The sequence below is a fragment of the Mesoplodon mirus genome (assembly GCF_964341445.2).
Source record: "Mesoplodon mirus genome assembly, chromosome: 7".
NCBI lineage: Eukaryota > Metazoa > Chordata > Mammalia > Artiodactyla > Ziphiidae > Mesoplodon > Mesoplodon mirus.
Genome location: NC_138983.1, coordinates 60734287 through 60734747, shown reverse-complemented (window position 1 = coordinate 60734747; position 461 = coordinate 60734287).

Below are 461 nucleotides of genomic sequence, written 5' to 3'. Positions count from 1 at the left end.
AGGTCTTTTCAGATGCCTAACATAATGGTTAATGGATTAGCTTGGCGTCAAAATGATTTTGAAGGCACTGTCTCATTTAGAGTGGCATATTCTGGTCATGATGTTCTAATCAAATTTTGGATTTTTTAGCAAAACCTCCAGGACATTTTCTTGCAGGTATACTTGTTATGAGGTTTGCTTTGAAGTGCAGACCTGAATGGAATAAACTCCAATTCCTCAGATCAATTTTGTAAATCATATTTTTATTTCAACTATTTATTATTCCAATCTTGAAGAGGTAAGGGCAGAAAAATGACATGAAGACACTCCATGGAATTTTGATTTTAACTTCAGTCATTGTTAAAGGTGAAGCGGAGAAAAATAGTAAGGAATCAGCAGTGGAAAATGAAGAGTATGCAAGAGAAAGAAACAGGCTGGAAATTATTCTGTAGGACTAACAAATATATTGTGATTTGAAGGGT